The sequence below is a fragment of the Haemaphysalis longicornis genome, unplaced genomic scaffold (genome assembly GCF_048455015.1).
Source record: "Haemaphysalis longicornis isolate Haplotype H1 unplaced genomic scaffold, Haemaphysalis longicornis Haplotype H1 scaffold_4, whole genome shotgun sequence".
NCBI classification, from domain to species: domain Eukaryota; kingdom Metazoa; phylum Arthropoda; class Arachnida; order Ixodida; family Ixodidae; genus Haemaphysalis; species Haemaphysalis longicornis.
In genome coordinates this window covers 167162911-167181475 of record NW_027526361.1, presented here as the reverse complement: position 1 = coordinate 167181475, position 18565 = coordinate 167162911, and positions in this window count along the sequence as shown.

The window sequence follows — 18565 nt, the reverse complement described above, 5'->3', positions numbered from 1 at the left end:
CCAAATGTAAAGCCGGAAGCCTCCACGATGTGATCACTCAGGCCATCCGCAAAGCGGGAAGTCATCCTCTTCTCATAACGGGCGATTTCAACGCGGCCCACCAGCTCTGGGGTTACACGTACTCTAATACACGTGGTAATGCTTTGCATGCCATCATCGAAAACTACGACCTAACTCTCCTGACTAATCCCGCCTCCCTTACGCGCATGGGCAACAGCGTCACCAAGGACACTTCACCAGATTTGGCTATGATTGGTCACATCTCTCATGCGGACTTGGCGCACCTCGGAGAATATTTAGGAAGTGACCACGCCATCTTGGCCACCACCATACACGGCACAGAGTGCCGAGTCAAATTCGGCACGGCGCGTCTCACTGACTGGACCAAACTCCGAGAAGAACGACAAACAAGAGAAAAACCGACAAATCATCCACCAATCACTCTTCAAGAGTGGATATCCCGTCTCCACCAGGACGTCCAAAATCACACAAAAGTAATTGAGACGTCGACCACCGCCCCATGCGTGGACGCGCGCCTCCTCCACATGTGGGAAGCTCGCCGCAGTCTAATTAAACGCTGGCGCAAACAAAAGCTCAACCGTAAGTTAAAAAAAACTCATTGCTCAGCTTACAGAGGAAGCGGCACGCTATGCCGCCTCATTGTGCAAAGAAAACTGGCTCGCCCTCTGCGATGGTATGTGCGTAACTCCCTTAGCACTTCCAAAACGTGGAAGCTGCTGCGTTTTCTTATAGACCCCGGCAAGAGCAAGACGGAATCCCAACGCACAATGGCCAGAATTCTTCACCAACACTCGGGAAGCACACGAAACCTGCTCGCCACTCTTACGACCCGCTATCTTCCCACTCACCCTACGGAGCCCATTCCCCCCTACTCTGGAAGGCCCAACCCGCTCCTGGACGACGACATCCATCTGCATGAGGTTACGGCCGCTCTGGACAAGCTTCGCCGCAATACGGCGCTCGGAATAGACCAAATAACCAACAAGGCCCTCGCTAATCTGGACACCCCTTCCCTGCTTGAGCTAAAGGATTATTTCAATCACATCTGGCAGACGGGTTTACTCCCAGATGAATGGAAAACAGCGGAAGTCAGGCTCATACCTAAGCCGGGCAAACCACCGAGCACTGATAATCTTCGACCTATTTCCCTCACATCATGTGTAGGCAAATTGTTGGAGCACATCGTTTTAAACAGGCTACAAACGTACCTCGAAGATCACGATAAGCTACCTACGACCATGTTTGGCTTTCGCCCTCGTCTGTCTACGCAAGACATCTTACTCCAGCTCAAGGAAGAGGTTATGCTGCCTGCCACCCGCAACTCACCCACAGCCATCCTTGTGCTGGACCTCAAGGGGGCGTTTGACAATGTTAAACACGCCGCCATCCTCTCGCAACTAAATGCTCTCGACTGCGGGCCTAGAATGTACCAGTACATAAGAGATTTCCTCACAGATCGTAGGGCAGCACTTAAAGTGGGAGACCTAGCCACAGATCCCATCCTGCTGGGCAGCCGCGGCACACCACAAGGGGCAGTGCTCTCCCCTTTGTTATTCAATATTGCGCTGATCGGTCTCCCTCCCTTATTGGATTCTATTGCGGGCATACATCACGGCTTGTATGCAGATGATATTACCATCTGGTCGAAGACAGGATCGTTAGGCGAGATAGAGAGAGAGAGAGAGAAATGACTTGTATTGATTCGTCCTGCGAGAAAGGTGCGGGTCAGGCCACGCAGGGCTTCGCCGCACCTCGTCTAACTACCTGCGCTAGGTAGCGGCGGAGAAACTGCAGCCAACACGGTCACTCATTACGCCAAGTCTTGCGGCCTCCAATGTGCCCCACAAAAATCGGAGCTCCTCCTTGTTTGTACAAGAAAGAAACTCCTCCAGAAGCCACCCACTGTCACCATCCACATGGAGGGCCACACCATCGTTCCCTCCTCGCATATCAAGATCCTTGGTATGACCTTTCAAGCCGATCGAACAAACTCCATCCTAATAAATAGGCTGAAACATACCTCGGACCAAGTCACACATATGATCAGGCGTGTGACCACCAAAACACGGGGAATGCGTGATGAGGACACCCTCCGCCTCGTCCAAGCATTCATAATCTCAAGAATTACATACGCCATACCCTACGCTCTTCTCTCCAAGTCAGAAATGGAGCGGCTGGATGTCATCATTCGAAAGGCCTACAAACAGGCACTCGGACTTCCCGTCAGCACGGCCACCGACAAGCTATTGAAGCTGGGCCTGCACAATACAGCCGACGAGCTCATAGAAGCCCATCTTTCGAGCCAAAGGTTGAGGCTGGGAGTTACAAGCACAGGGAGGACTCTTCTCTCTCGTCTGGGGCTCACATCCCCTCTGCAACGTCAGACATCTCAAATGAGAATTCTCGACCACAATATCAGGAAACAGCTGTACGTCTCACCGCTCCCTAGAAACATGCACCCTGTGCATCACTCTGGGCGCAGGGAAGCAAGAGCCAAGGCCATCCACACTTACTACGGGAGGGAACCAACCACAGTGTACACGGACGCGTCTTCCTATCCCGGCATAAGAGCAATGACAGCCGTGGTTGTCCAGAACAATAAGCACGTCACCAGCCTAACCCTACCCGGATACGACCCCTTACAAGCGGAGGAAGCGGCCATCGCTTTCGTCATAACGCAAACTACTGGCAGCGTAATCATCACAGATTCGCAGCAAGCGTGCCGCAACTTCTCATGCGGACGAATTCACCGCGCAACCCACCAAATCATCTGTCAGCGTCCACCAGACAGATCTATCATGATCACATGGGCACCCGCCCACTCTGCCGTCCCGGGCAACGAAACCGCCCACCTGTTGGCCCGAGAGTTATCCCGCCGGGCCCCGGGAAGCGAGCAAGAGAGGCCAACCCCGCTGATCACGTATTACGAAATAACGCAGCACTACAAGTTGGGACGTATCATCTACCCAGCACCGCATAAACACCTAACGAAAGAGGAGGAACGGCAGCTCCGTGCACTCCAGACGAATACTTTCCCCCATCCCACTAAATGCCACATCTTGCACCCCACCGTATATTCCCCGCTATGCTGCTTCTGCGGAGCCCCCGGGACGCTCTTTCATATGGTAGGGGGCTGCGCGCACGCCCCACTACATTCGCGAAATCCCTCCATTCCTTCTCGCGAGCTTTGGGAGAGAGCTCTGACCGGCTCCGACCTCAATGACCAGCGCCTGCTGGTGTTGAGGGCTGTTGAGGCGGGGAAAGCTCAAGGGGTCTTGGACTGAGGACTCCTCCCCATTGCTTTTTGCATTAAACACGTTTACTCTCTCTCTCTCTCTCTCAATAATTCCGCCCACAGTAAATACATCTGTAAATACATTTGTACCACACACGTGAATATGACAACATCCAGTTTACAGGGCGGGCCTGTACCTGATAATGCTACGATGACGCATCCATATTTCGGTGGCACGCTTCACAATTATCGCCCTCACGCTCTCACAATTATCACTCTCACACACACGCACACACACAGACACACACACGCACGCGCACACGCACACGCACAGAAACGCGCACCCACGCACATACGCGCCCACGCATGCACGCACGCACGCGAACGCTCAGAAGCGCGCGCGCGCGCACGCACGCACGCACACGCACACACACATGCACGCACGCACGCACACACGCGCGTACGCGCACACGCGCGCGCGCACATACACACACACACACAGAAACGCGCACACGCATCCACGCACGCACGCGAACGCACAGAAATGCGCGCGCGCGCTCGCACGCACGGACACGCAGACACATGCACGCACACACACGCACACGCACACACATGCACACACGCACGCATGCACGCACCCGCGCACATGCGCAGACGCACCCACAAACACACGCAGGCACGGAGCACGGACATGCATACACGTACACATGCACTCGCTCACACGCAAACACATGAACACGAAGGCACACGTAGGTGCAAGCTAGAGCTCTTTGATCTTACTTGATGTTCTCTGAGTTACTTTGATACAAAGTAACTCGGGGTGCAAGCATGCCAGGAAAATTTGACCCCAAAGTAGCATCGCGATTTCATGCAATTAATTATCTTGCATTGTATTTTCTGCAGATTCTTCACACCTATCTTTTAGAATTGCGAAATCAGTTTACCACTTCCATATAACTCACGAATAACCGTTGCTGTCCGGAATAAATCAGAGTGCTACTCAAAGATTCTTGATCAATTCGATAGCGAATTCCGTGCCTTGCCTGTACCTTGTAATACTTCATAGAAAGATACGCAGCACGCCCGTCCCACGTCGGGGAACTATACGAATACAGTGTGGCTAAAGCGCACCACCCGTGTGTACAGGAATAGCGACGTAGTACATTGCTCAGTGGAACGCCGCCGTGATTTCAGGGTTGCGGGCAGAAAAAACGCAACTACCCGGGCTACAGGCATCACACAACGGCAACGCAAAATTTAGCAATTTACCCGCCGCGGTGGCTCAGTGGCAAAGGCGTTGCGCTGCTGAGCACGAGGTGGCGGGTTCAATTCCCGGCCGCGGCGGCCGCTTTTCTGGTGGAGGCGAAAAGCAAAAACGCCCGTGTGTACGAGATTTCGGCGCACGTTAAAGATCCCATGGCGATCAAAACTAATCCGGAGCCCTCCACTGCGGCGCGCCTCATCGCCTGCGTTGCGTCGGCGCGATAAAACCCTACAACAATCAAAATTTAGCGATTTAAAAAAGCGAAAAGCAAGCACTCAAGAATGTTCCCATAGCAACCCTGCAGTACCCATGCACAACCGGACAGCCTAAACAAATATGTCCAGATACCCGTCACTGCGTGGCTGCGAAAAAAGCGCAGCGAAGATGCGGGTGCCATCCCGGCCTCTCTTCAGATGGAGGCGAGAAGGAACAACGTCCCCGTGTCAAGATTTCGCAGAACGATCTGTAGGTCGTTGTAATTCATCCGGAGCCCCCCACTATCGCGCGCTTATATCCCAGATGTTTCTGCAGCGTGTTACAGTCCCAAATTTTCAATTTTTTCAAAGCGCACCGAGCTTAGTCCAGGCCGAGTTGAGCTCATGCCCGACCATGTTCGGAAGTCGCCTTGTAGTCACAGCGTCAGCAGGCGCATATTCGTTATCTCGCCGCTGCCTCAGCTGACTGCGACGCGCGTCTGTCGCAGCCACGTGTACGCTGCGACTATTGATAACGCTGGGTCATGTAGTCTTGGAAAATGCGTGAGACTGCCCAGTTCGCGTTATCTGTTACAGTAAACGTTGTTAATTGAACGTTGAAAGGTAGTATCAGGAAGTGACAGAAATGTTGCGTTCGTGGCAGACATTCAATTAATCTGCATGGGTATTTCCATGATTCGAAAGAAAGCAAGAGCGCATCAGACAGGACGGAAAGACAAGTTTAATTTTTACCAATTGCTCTAAATGTTTTTTGGACGTGTCGATTTCGAATAGTGCCCAATTGAGTATTTATTGTTCTTTACGTTGTCTGTACATATTAACATTTAAGATTTTCTTTCACAGCACAAAAAGTCCAAAAATATTCATGAATGATCATACATACGTGCAAAATCTTTGTTAGCTGAATTTTTCCGTTTTCTGGAATGTTTGGTTTATTTCGGAAGACGGCTACGTTCACGGCCGTCAAGGCGTGCAACCACGCACTGTTTTATTTTATGGCACACCACCAACAGTGGTGTGCCATACTGTGGTGTGCCATACTGCCAACAGTGGTGTGTGGCACTGGGTAAATGAGGAATATAAGGCATACAGAGACAACACATAAGCAAGGGTATTAAATCAAAAATTAGTAAAAGATATGTGTGGGTATACGAGGTGTTTCATCGAGACTAGTAAATTTAAAAAAATGGGATTTTGGAAGCAAAGCTTTTTTTCTTGCGCTAAGTGATCAGGGGCCGTGGCGGGTGCCAAGTGCTATTTATGGAAATAAGTAACTTGACTTGGTTAATCACCGTTTCAATTATCCTAAGTTAGCTGCTTGATTGTAATGATTGACTAGTAGAGGATCATTAGTCCATCTCGTATCGATTATTACATTTCCGAAATTGTAACTCCGTGCAGAGGTACAGCGCTCAGAACCTAAGCTCACCAGATGTGCGTAAAGGGCTCGGGGCGGAATCTAAGCGCCGCGAAGCTGCGCCCTCAGGGCCTCAGGCTCATGTCACTCGGAGCTGTACATGCCACACGCACGCCGGGCTTTATCTTCGGCCTGAACAGAGGCCGAAGCCTGAACAGCCGAAAAGCATCTGGTAGCCGGATTTATAGGTTACAAAGTTATTACGTCTAAACAAGCTTTGGTCGGCCCATGTGGCCACCAAAACAATAATGACAAAAAAAGCGCTCCGACATTGGGAATGAGCGTCTCGGGTTACTGTGTTACTGGGGGGGGGGGGGAGCGGAGGCGATATACCACTGAAAGTGAACTAAGGGAGGGCATGTTTTGGCCCAAACGGATAACCGTTGGACCACCGTGGTAACGGAATGACTACACTAAAATGAGACTAGAAAGAGCAGAAGACCGCTAGCGCTATGAAAGAATGACATAAAGACATTAAGCGTAAATGAGTTATTCGGACAGAGCAATATAAAAGCAGTTGGACTTCCACGGGCAACGCCCTTGATAGGCTGATCATTCATTCATTCATTCATTCATTCATTCATTCATTCATTCATTCATTCGTTCATTCATTCATTCATATATACATACTGTCATGTGGGAAGAAGAGCCCATACCTGAAGGGGATTGGCCCCAGAAGAAGATGTTGTCAGAAAAGATGAAGAGAAAGAAAAATCAGCATACGGGATGGTGAGAAGGATTTTGAAGTGACCAATGGAGAAGAAACACAGGGTAATCGAAGAGGAGGAGGAAGTAGCTTGTTCAGCGAATGGGAGCCGCACATGATAGAATGCGAGGTGAAGAGGAAGAGAACAAAGGTGGAGTAGACAGAGTGGAACGACGTCTTGGAGGAACGGTGGCAAGTTCGGGCCGTGCCCCACAACGCACCAGCGGCATCGTACCGTTTGGCAGCGGGCTGCCCGGAACCACCGATTACCAGCAGCTTCGCTCTGCTGGCCTCCTGCTGACCGGCGGCATCGCACCGCCGGCGACCCGTCGAGCTGTGCCCCACGACGCACCAGCGGCATCGCACCGTCTGGCAGCGGGCAGCTCAAGACCACCTATGACCAGCAGCTTTGCACTGCTGGCCTCCTGCTGAGCCGCGCTGCTCAACGAAGACGTGGCATCGCACCGCGGTGATCCGGACCACGATGCACCAGCACGGGCCGTCGCAACGTGCTGCGACATTCGGCAACGGGGAAGCCTACCCACCGGGACACGTCATCGAAATAGCAGCGGCTTCGACGTGCTACAGGGTGGGACTTGTCTGAATTTGGCATAGACAGTTAATGTGCTATAGTTACTATTTGAGTAGAATTTTGATAGTGTGAGTTTGTGCGTGTTTCTTTTTGGTGTAGGGTGATATGCTTGTGAGTTTGTTATGATCGCGTTCGTTTGAGGTGTTGGTGTTGTAAATATATTGTGTGTAAATCAAATGCTTCAAACCGAGCCTCATTTCTCTGCCGCGTGAGACGCGTGACATATACATACATACACACATACACATACATACATACATACATACATACATACATACATACATACATACATACATACATACATACATACATACATACATACATACATACATACATACTACATGCATACATACATACATACATACATACATACATACATACATACATACATACATACATACATACCTGCGTATGAACATACGTACGTACGTACACTACTCAATTTACGCAGTGTGGACGTATTATAAAAAATTAAGAAAAAGCGTACGATAATTTAAGTAAACCGGCATCAAATTTCGTTATTCACATTTAGCTCAATGTGTATACATATGACTTTAGCGTTACGGGAACGTTTACCTAACTGTGACCTACGCATTGCACTTGTTAGATGCATTTCGTAGTTACGTAATATTTATGGTCACAATAATTTGTTATATTTCTTTACAAAAATAAACAATACAACAAAACGCCTCAAATAAGTGCGCTGCGTAGGATTTAAAGCCGTCTAAATAGAACATCTTGGTACACCAAACACATTTCGTGGAAAAGAACAAAAAGAACGAGCTAAGTGGGAAATCACCATTGTTACGTAGAGGATGAACCGGTCATAGAAGAGCGTTCTAAGCAGAGCCATGGCTGGATCCCATCCGCAACACCCCGTTTCCCGTTTCGCTTCACACGCTAAAAACACCGCGGAGCTAGACAAATTGAATTGTCCAAGAACTCACAAGTCGTCGCATCAATGGCCACAATTATTACCGTTCGAACCACTATGTGCGTAGCTTAGATTGGGCTTAACCGCTTGCATAATAGTGTGATCGGGAAAGTGATAGTTCTTCTTGTTTGGTGATTTTTTATGACGAAATGTTATCTCGTCGATACTACGTACAATCGTGTACTTTTACTTCAAATCCCATGTCGCATAGTACGAAACTTTTCAAAAGCAATACAGCGGTAATAAATTCCAACTAAGCTGTTTCACTATTCTAGAAATGTTATAAATGATGTTATATCGACTGCGGAAAATATTAAGGAAGAAATTTGATCAGATTACAAATATGTTTGCATGGCGAAGCGGGTGACAACTTTAGGCACCCTTCTTCATCTAGAAGGGCTGATAAAGCTGTAGTTATTGCCGGCACAGCGCCGCACAGCGTGATTTGCTCGCCCGCAAGAAATGTGTTTTCAGTTTCTGCTCTGACATTGGTGTGATTTTCTTCATGCGTAACACTCGCATTCGTCGCTGCAGTAATTTAACACGCATACGTGGGATAGAATTCTCCTCGAAGAAGTCACGTTTCGTGGCTTCCACAGAAGCGCAACGAACCAAGCTTCTATCCCGCAAACGGCAGGATTGACAACGAATTCTGAGAGCAGCCTGCAGCCCAGTAGATCCACACGCACCTCTTGCCGCTTCCGTAGCTCGCTGCAATGCTCTTCTGTCGGTCGGAGCCATGTAACCGCCGCCGTTTACGCTGGCGCGAAAGTGAATTGTGTATACGCGCTGTCGTATTTCTGTGTTCTTACCTGTGCGCGTAGATTGATACCAAAGGTTTAGAAAACCTCTATACATTTTCTGTCGCCTTCTTAGACGCAGTGGCCTTATCTGGGGGTCGCATGAAATGAATGTATCTCTTCATTCGCACCACGAGAAGCACCCTCCTCGCCCTCTTTGCAAGTCGCCGACTTCGTGTTCTCCAGAAAAAAAAACAACAGCATGCAAAAACGCAAAAAGAAACATCTGGGCCAAGTCATGCCGGTATTCATTCCGTACTGATATCTGACATTCTTGGCCAAGATCTTCGGTCGTATCAGGGAACGCTCGTGTCATCGCACGACCGATGCATGCCGTCATCTGAGCTATATTTCCTTTCGTGCGGCGGAATAAAGCGTGCTTCGGTGTCCTGGTTGTTTTTACACTGATAGATTGCAACTACCTGACGCAGCTTTTTGGGGGCGGTACGTGATGCCATCTAGGAAGCGAAAAAGTGCGAATCTGAGTTGGCGCCGAACTGCTGAACCCTCTCGGTTCTCTGCGAGCGCCCTCTCCTTCGGCCACCTGCTGATAGGTGTCGCTAGTCTCCCAGCTAACAATGCCCCCATTGCTACGCTACCCGCTACTGTCGTAGCTCCACCGCTGTGTACGTGAACGCGCACAATTTCTTCGGAAGAAATATTTGGCCTTTCTACTCAACGAATCTGGCGTGGTAAAGGTGAGGGCTCACATGTGTCAATATCCGGGGTCGGAGGCGACTGCGCTGCAGCGTAGGCATTTCGTGCGTCATAGCCCTAGCAATTGCTCAAACCACTGCAGAGATCCTTATTACGGACTGCCAACAAGCATGCAGAACGTTCTCCAGCGGCTTCGTCTCACCCCCCGCCACACAAATTCTGCTGCAGCATCCTCTGCAACACCGCGTAAGGATTATTTGGACTCCCGCCCATGCCGACGTGGCTGGCAACAAAGTTGCCCATCAGCATGCCCGAGATCTGACACGCCGGGCTAGTCAGGAGTTCTGCGAACAGTGGCGTCACTGTCCCCTCTTGTCCCACAGGGAAATCACGCAGAACTACCGCTTGCAACGAACAATGTACCCTCCTCCACGCAAAAACCTCACAAAAGAACAAGAACACCACCTTCGAGGTATCCAAACCACACCGTTCCTTACCTAATTAGAGCCCACATTCTGACCCCCAAACTGTACTCCTCGCAATGCCGCTTCTGTGAGGCTCCGAGCATGCTTTACCATATTGTGTGGGGCTGCAATAAGAACCCCAACTTACCTCCCCCTCCTGGCCCTTCCCCTCCCCTGAGCCATGGGAGAGAGCACTGTACAACTCGGACCCTGATGGCCAGCTTTGGCTGGTGAAGACAGCCCAAGAAGCCGGACGGTCTCTCATGGGGTCCCGGAATAAGGACTCTTCCCCGAGGCGAACTGCTTTATAGGGACGTTTATTCCTCCTCCTGCTCCTTTGTAGGAAGTTCTTTCTCTTATGCGCTGTAGCAGATGACACTCATCATCATCGGTCTCATCAGCACCGACCGAGCGGTGGCACGTGCTCGCGCTGCACCCTCGCGCTGCACCCGCCATCACTTGTATTAACGCCCTCATACTAGACGTGTGTTCTCCACCCTCTCACCACGGCTTAGCAGCCGGAGGACCTCGAGGTCCACTACTTCCTTCTTTCGCGACTGCGCCTGCATCCTCACTTGGCTAGGCGCAGTTTTCTAGGGCGAGTACAAGATCACCACGGAATGTGCCTCCGGTTATTCATATTTGTTGACGCCACGGACGAGATCGGGTGGTAACGGTGCAGACGGCGGTCGCCGGACCTGTTTCAAAGCAAGGCTTTCTACCTCTGCCAGCCAGCGGTTCCTTCGCTGCGTGCGCGACAAGGAATTCCTAACGCAGCTTTGGAGGGGGAATGTGGTTTTCGCTCACGGAGCACAGTGTAGATTGCGCGGTGAATTGTTACTCAGCGTTGCCGGCGCGCAGGTGCCTGCTCACAACGGCGGGCGAGTCGGCGGGACGGCTTTGTCGTATGCTTTAGCGACGGTCGTTTGGGGCCTGTTTTGGCGCAGCTTCGCGTCCATTGCGCGCTTCCTTCGCATGGCTTAAGGTATGCGGCCACCTGTTTCAATTTTTTTTTAATTTTGACCGTTCAATTTTTATTTCACATGGATCCTATAAAGGACCGCATTTTGTGATATTCAAAAGCTAAAAGTAGCGAAACTATTATTTATGCTTGCTATTGATAAGAAATACGGCAAGCTTCGCTGTTGCCGGAACATTTAAACCTATTGAAATGTTTGCAGGAAATCCAAAATGTTTGGCACAGAGGTGGCTAACTAACTATACTGTACAGTGAATTAGGTTCTTTGCCATCGGATATTTGGGAATCAAGTTATAGGGAAAATACCAAAAGAAACCAAAAAGTGTCATTTTTTCTGCATTCCTTGAAATAAATTATGACTACATCAAAACTTACTGTTCATTTTTAGAAGCCCTAGTTCATTGCACAGTCTAGTAATACAGGAACGAGCCTGCCAAGTTTGATTTAAAAGGAATTGTTTTTTTTCGAGGTTACAACTGTTCGCGCACGAAAAAAGGGCGAGAAATCTAGTTTTGAGAAAAAAAGAGAATAAAGTTTTTCGATCCAGTTACAAACCAGATGACCGTGCTTTGGAAAGTTAAAATTCACCAGGTTCATAGCTAGAAGCCAGATCTTTTTTTGGCTTTTGTTGCTGCCCGCATTTTCTTGCGGAGAGGTTCAGCGTCACCTATTAGTTGGCGCTTTTCCTTTTTCACTCGGTGCTGGTCACTGGTACAAGTTGCAGGGGGAGCGTGGTGGCCAGGTTCAGTGCCCACTCCCTCAAAATACTTTTTATACATCTGTTGGTATGTTTCAAGCGTCAAACAGCATGTCATATAACAAAAAGAAGGGTGGGCAGGCTCAAGGCGCGTCTTAGGCAACCCAGGACAGTTGGGCAAAAACAGATGATAGTGTCCGCATAGCTATAATCATATTACCTTAAATTGAAGGTTCTAGCAACGGTACCTCACAATTGTTCTCGAAGTTTCCAAGCTTTGCAGCCCTAACCGACACATACACGTCCACATTGTCTTCGGTTGGAGCATTCACTCTGTACCGACTGTCACGAAACTTACGCTTCTGTCACCTTGGTGGCCTGGACCTGACTTGACCTTTTTATTAAAATGTCCAGGGTATGTTATTACTGCTTTCACTAGGAATAATACCTATAAAAAGGATGAGCCCGGTAGCATTAACCGCAGGAACACAAAGCGAGCGCAAAGTAAACGAGGGACGCTTGTGGGGTCATGCATCCCTCTTACTGAAACTTAAAGCAATGTTTAGAAAACGTAATCCTTACAAATTGTCTTTGAACAATATTTTACGTATCAGACTAAAAGATGCCACATAAATTTCTAATATACGTTCTCATTTTCGCTGCGTAATAACTTTCTGTTACCCCACCACTTTTGTTTTGGTTACAGAACCATGCACTAGCTGTCAAAAAATTGGCTATAACTTTTGAACTAACCAAGATAAGAACACAATTCTTTCTGCGGAACATAATTCTTTCTTATTTGTGTTCCCAAAGTGTAACACAGAAAAATATGGTATATTTTCGAAAAAAAAATGTCTTTTCAAAGGTGGCAACTTACCTTAACTTGTTCGACAGCACCTCAAGGGTAACCCTGATCCGACGGAATTAAGTGGTCGTAAGGCAAAGAAAAGTTAAGGATTCGTTTGCAGGGCGGGAAAGCAAAATGGAGAGACCACATGCAGACATCTCGCCGGTGGAGAAACGCTATCTTTTGCGCACTGCCTGCCGTTTTCTAAATTGGAGAATACCACTTCGGTTGTGTTTTAACAGGTATTACAACAGGCGAAAGGAGCAAATGTTTCTGATGGCGATTATAAAAGTTCTCTTAGCTTCCTCACAATTTTCAAACTTACTAAACTACTAATTTAAATTAAACAGGAATCACTAAGGTAACATGCCGAATTGTTTTGGTGTCTGCGCTTGTGTCGGCTGGTTGTGTAGCCCCGAACTAGCGCATCAGGATGGGTAGGTTCCGCTGTGTCACCTTTCGAAAAACGCTCCTCTCCGTTTTCTTTCGGCCGATGCACGGCTGGGCTGCAGCGGCGGCGTCCGCCGCTCTAGCCCGGCCGTGGCCGACGCTGCTGCGTTCGGGACACCGTCCCCGCGAATTTCATATAGCGGCTGGCAAAATCTCTGGTTTCACACTTTGTAGAGCCTCATTTGGGAATTCAAGTGACATCGCATGGGCAATTGTTTTGGGGTCCGTTGAAAGCTTTATTTTCCCACCACTTTTACAACGTGGATTGGAGTCATTTTTTCCCGCGATATGTGGACGCATGCTCAGACAAGGCGGCCACTGTCATGGCGGTTTTTACTGTTCAACGCGCTAAACTTTTATGTGAATGCCATCTATACAAAATTCTTTATTATTAAAGACGATAGTCTTTCTTGGGCTACTTAAACCCAGAAATTTTGGTCTGTCTGTATGTCTGTCTGTCTGTCTGTCTGTCTGTCTGTCTATCTGTGACTCGATTCACCCACCCGGCCAAAGCAAAACAATGCCTGCGCAATAGTCTTATATAGTCACAGCTAAATCTACCCGTCTATGTCCGGTGTAATGTTCATACTTGTCAATATTGTTGAAGAAGAACAAGACATTACGCAAATATGACGCAACAAATAAATACAAAGTGATATTTGCAGTGTTCCTTTATAAAAATGCAAACATGCTTGACTTTTGCGAAAATAAATACTTCATCAACTGCAGAAAAAGAATTCACTCCGCCGTCCCCTGCTGTTGCCCGCGCCACTATAGGTTCTGGCGCCATTTTAAGAAATCAACCGGAAACTGTTACGCAAGGTTCCACTAGATAGGTTCCAAGTTCTGCTTGCAACGCACGTGGAATAGGGAAACGCGGTTCTACAAAAGTTGAAGTAGGGCGCCTCGATTAACGCGCGTCTTCGCCGTACGGCAGCGTTCGTATCAAGACACCCGGCTTGGAGCAGCGGAACGCGGCAAATTTAAAATGATTTAAGCAAACATTTGGCGTCTTTACCTTGGGAGAAGCGCGACTCAAGATGAACAACATGAGAGGTGAGCGGTAAAGCGAAGGGAGGCATTTACTTCGCAACAGCTTGTAAAGACTATCGTCTTTTGACGGCATTTGCAACGAAAGGAGCAGATACGCGGCCAATTTTTTTTAAGATTACCTTCCCTTATTTTCGGTGTCTCCTTCACACGAGCTACAGTGATTTACACTAACAAGACTGGCCTTCTAAGGCAGTGGCTGGCCCGTCAAACACAGCAAGGTGCCGTTCGCTTGCGCCCGTTTAAGTCGGCAAGGATCCGTGGCCTACCAGGTAGCATGCCTCAGACGAGGATGCTGCTCTTGGAGCGCTCAACTTAGCGCCAGCTGGACTGCAAGACTAAGGACCAGGAAGCGGGTGTGTGTAGTAGCTTGGCTCAGTGACATCGTCTATACACCGTAAAGGAGTGTTATTCTGTGTGAAATAGCTGGCGCATGTAATGCCTCACCAAGTATTTACCCTCATAGCATTCATAATATTTGCTTAGTATTGCGATTGTGCAAAAATAATTGTTCTATGGCTACCCGAAGCTTGGGAGGAAGAGAGGCGTGAATCTTTGTTGCCTGCTTTGACAGCCCAGTCGCCTTCCTCTTCACTCTGTTGGGGGATTCGCCAATATCCGTGCCATTACATTCGGCCACATTGCAAAGGGGCGCACCAACGACCTGTTGCTGTGGTCCGCTGGCTCTGGCTTGATGTTAAATTCAAGAACAGCTGAAAAGCCTGCTGTACTTTTCCTGCCGGTGAGTGCTTCTCACGGCTCGTTTCAGGTCTTCCTTTCCGGTTTCTGCGGGGGCTACGATTTCTTCCGTTGACGAGTGAGTCATAGTTTTTCCGGTCAATCTTGGCCCTCAAAGACGCGCGTCATCCTGTCCTTCCTGTCTGGTTGCTTTAAAGGAGCCATGAAGAGAAAACAAAAGTTTGTTTTATTCGAAAAATTAGGTGTTTCATAGTACCCCAAGCGCTTTCCCGGAAGCAAATGATGCTTTATTCACTGAGAAATAAGGCAATTTAAGCCAAAATTTTAAATCTCCCGCTAAAATTGAACATTCCGTGACGTGTACAATGGCGTCATAGAGCCGGTCCATGAAACAGATACTTAGTATGTCGACTCCATATAGCACCCACACGCGGGAGTCGATCGAGACGGCGGCCATTTTAAAAATACTAGTAAAACCTAGTGCACCCGCAGCCCTAGTCATGGAATCGCCTGATCCGGAGAACAAAACTCTCGCCGAGGAGCTCGGGCTTGCATTTAACAACCTCACACCACAAAAACGCTCAATGCTTCTAAGTGCACGAGCGGCAAGAGTTGTGGGATACGCGGTGGACGGGAAAGCGACCATTCCGCGATAGCCACAACAGACGAACGCCCAGCCGTCGGCACCGCTGCCTCGTCAGCCCCGTCGCGACGGACGAATATAGACTGGTATGTATGTGCCGTATTTTGATTACGGTTAATAATAGTTCAATTTCAGTAGCAGTATCACTTATGCCAGTTGGCCGGTGTCGTGTATGGAAAGCCGTTCGCGCGAGCTCTCTGCTTCGACCAGAAAGATACGAACGTCAATGCGCGGTGTTTACGGCATTTTTTTTCCCCAAGGTCAGAGCGATTTGACGAAGTCGGCGACGAGCGCCAGCATGTCCCAGGAGTGAGCTAACGTAAGGGTCCCTGCCGTAACTGAACAAACTGAAGTTTTCAGTGGTTGTAAACTGGAAACGAGCTCGTAACGACAGCAGCAAGCCAACACCATTCGAAACTTACGCGACGACTGGCACTATCTCGTCGCTTCTTGCTGTTCCTTACTCCCCTCGTTTCTATTTTTACCTTTGCTGGTTGGCGATATGACGGCCAACCTCCTGTGAAGGGATTACGATACGAAGCAAGGTCGCGGCTGTGCGTGCTGGAATGGTTCGTTGGCCCCGAAGAGCCTCGAACCCAAAAATTCGTCTGCGCGACGGCGAGATGTCGAGTCGGCCGCGGCGCTAGTTTCGTACGCATTGGCGCACACGCTTGCGAGTTCGTTCGGACCTTCAACCGTTTACTCCACCGTTCTTTGTCATAAAAAGAATGTGCAGTATGTTTCACGGGCATTTAGCTCGCTATGCAAGCTGTAAGCCCTGCCTAACATGCGTTTGCTTTTGCCGGCCTCCGCCAATCGCAGAGCTTAGCCCATGTGACGGCATAGGTTCTGTTGCGGAAAATGAGCTGGTGGGTCGCATGGTCATTTCCTTTTTTCCTAATTATGTAGCTTATTTGAGCGAAGTTTGCGTTATAAGTGGTGTCGCTATGGTTCTAACGAGGCAATCTTTCGAATGAACCAAACTTGTGTTTTCTCTTCATGGCTCCTTTAAGTTGGTACTGTCACTTCTGTGGACTTTGTCGTTGTCCTTTTCGACCACAGTCGCTGAAGCCCACTTTTCAGTGACTGGAGCATTCTTGTGTTCTCTAGCGCTTGCGGCGTCTGTTTGGATGTTTGACATTATATGCCGGGGCTGCCAGCTTCCCCCGCCATGTCTGTTTGTTCGTCGTCATCGGTCCGAGCTGAAGCGATTGCTGGTTGTTTAACAGATACATGAGGGGCGTCCGCGGATGGGTTGGTTGGGGTACCCATTTTGATCGTCTTCTCGCGTTGCTGTGGGAACAACAAGCACTCCGTGAGGTTGTTGGAGTAGCGCGTCACAGTGGACAAAAAGTGGTCTTCCACCTTCACTCTGCCTAGGTTTAAATGATCCAGGGAACTTCCTGGTGTCACGTTATCCTGGTTGGAGGGTGCGACCGTCGGGATGCCGGGAGTGGTAGGATCGTGGACTCGGGGTGACGGGCGTGAGTATCGACAAATCCGGCCGTTGCTCCCGTAGACATTTGGATGCCGACCCGGAAAGCGCCGAATTGCTACAGCACTGCTCCTTGTGTTGACAATGTCGTTGAGCTGCGCACAAGTGCCCTGTTGGAGTTCCCGGTTGACCTATATGCCGACGCAGGTGTTGGGGTTCCCGACCTTGTTTGCCTCCGTGAGATTTCGATGGCCTTCCAGTCGACTGAAATCGCACGAAGGCAGAGGCCAGCTCCCCGGAAATACTAACTGCTTCGGTCCTGCACACGTCGAAGGTGGCTCATCGACGAGAAAGGCCTGCGTCTGCACAGAGGAAACAATCGGCGGATAACTGGCTTGGTACGGGGACTCGGCACACGAGGCTCCTTCTTGAGTCACAATTGGGGTCACCTTGCTCTTTGCATCCCCGTGCTTCACGGCCATATCACACAATTCGGGACCAGGGCCAGTATCTCTGCCGGGGTCTGCAGCGATGCCTGTAGGTGAGGCTCCTTTGCCTGCCTTGTTGCACTCTGCTGCAGTTCTACGGCCAGGTGAATAAAATCTTGCAGGCTCAAATCTGGTGGGTGCAACGTGAGGGTTGCAGCTTGGGCGGGGTCAGTAAGACCGTTTATGACGTGCTGCCTCGCTGCAGGAAACAGCCAAGGGAGGCCGCTGTCTACGACAAGGCGGAGCTTGTCATAGATGCAGACCTTGATCTCCTCTCCGCGGCCTTCATACCGGCTCCGCATCCCCATGTAGCGGGTGTCATAGGTACCTGAGAAGTTACCTTACGCTGCGGTGAACGCCCCCTTCCAGCTTATGTGCGCTGTATAAAATTTTTTGGGGATGTTTTGGTACCTCTGCTTGCACTGATTCATTGAACCACTAGACAAGGCGTCTGGTTGAAGAACAAACAAAAGTGATTAGAAGTCCTCGCGTGCGAAAGTGTATATTTGAGCATACCTCATGGCATGCACTCACGGTATGCATACCTCTTAACAACAATCATAGCTGGAGGTACGATCGGGGATTTTTTAAAAATCTAACCAATGATACAACAAAAAGGATTTTCCTGCGATATAACCAACGATTAAGCCGCAATTTTTAGTATGCACATATGTTTCTCGGCAAAATATTTGTGCAGCTACGTATGGCTCACTTGTACGCTATCCGCTCAGTCGTCTGTCTTTATCAAAAATGTCTCCCATTTGAGGAAAATTAGCACCTGCACTGGTTAAGAAACTACCCGCTAAAGATATCACCGCTACAGGATCTTGGACACGACAGTACTGCTCATTTTGTTAGGAAGTTAGCCTAGGAGCAACACTAACAGCCTGAAAGGCTTGAAGAAAAGCTTCAGTTTTTGTTTATTCAATTTTTCTGAGTGGAAAGAGAAGCTAGAGCAAAATGCTAGGGCCT